We start from the raw sequence: 977 nt of genomic DNA, 5'->3' as shown, positions 1-977 counted from the left end.
AGGATTTAACCCATTTACTCCATAAAAAGCCTTCCCACATAATTAAACCCTTAGCGAACCCCCTTTAAGCCTACTAACTTTTTTTTTCGATTAACCCTTATCATTAACCCATCAACCCATTATTGTTGAAACCTCTTACTTAATTTACCTTTTTATCGAGATTAATTTAATATTATTACCTTACTATGTTCCTATTTTTTGTTACTGAATCATGAAGTATGATTTTTGTATTGTATTGACTTAATTTGTTCTTAAAAAAGAAATGTAATTCTCAGCAAGCTAAAGTTGTCATGAACTCATGTAAAATAGTTTTAGATATTTGTTTGTGGTTCAGTAATTAAGTTTTTGATAGTGGGGTAACATAATAAAATTATCTCGATTCTAACCCTGTTCTTCAGCTTGTATCCATACCTGTAACCTAAACCCCATTACAACCATGTAAAGACCTTTTGATTAGTGTATCATATCATTTACAAGTGGTGGAGATTTGATTTTCATGCAAGCCTATGGTAATAACTTTTCATGTTAGGCAATCGAGTGTTTAATCTTGAACCTTAAACACTTTGAGTGATTTGAGTGAATCTTTAGTGAGGATGTCATCTCTTATATATTTAGGACTAAAGTTGATTACTTAGAGGAAGGAGATTACCTATGATTTTTATTATCAAAATATCCAATTTAGATTGTTTGAGGCTTTTAATGCCACTATAGTTAAATTCTCACTGTATAATTTTTCGTGGAATAGTTTGTAACATTATCAATATTGATCATGTGATTGAAAAGAATGAATTCTAGCAGTAAATGAGAGTTTTGCTTGAGGATAAGCAAATGTTTAAGTGTGGGGGTATTTGATAAACGCCAAATTATACATAGTTTTACCCCAAATACTTAGCATATTTATGGATGTTTACTACTAGATTTGTGGATTTTGGTGCTCTTAATCCGGTTATTTCATGTTTTGTACTCAGGAGAGCACC

This window comes from Gossypium arboreum, chromosome 7 (assembly GCF_025698485.1).
Source record: "Gossypium arboreum isolate Shixiya-1 chromosome 7, ASM2569848v2, whole genome shotgun sequence".
Taxonomy (NCBI): Eukaryota; Viridiplantae; Streptophyta; class Magnoliopsida; order Malvales; family Malvaceae; genus Gossypium; species Gossypium arboreum.
Note: the sequence above shows the minus strand (reverse complement) of the source record.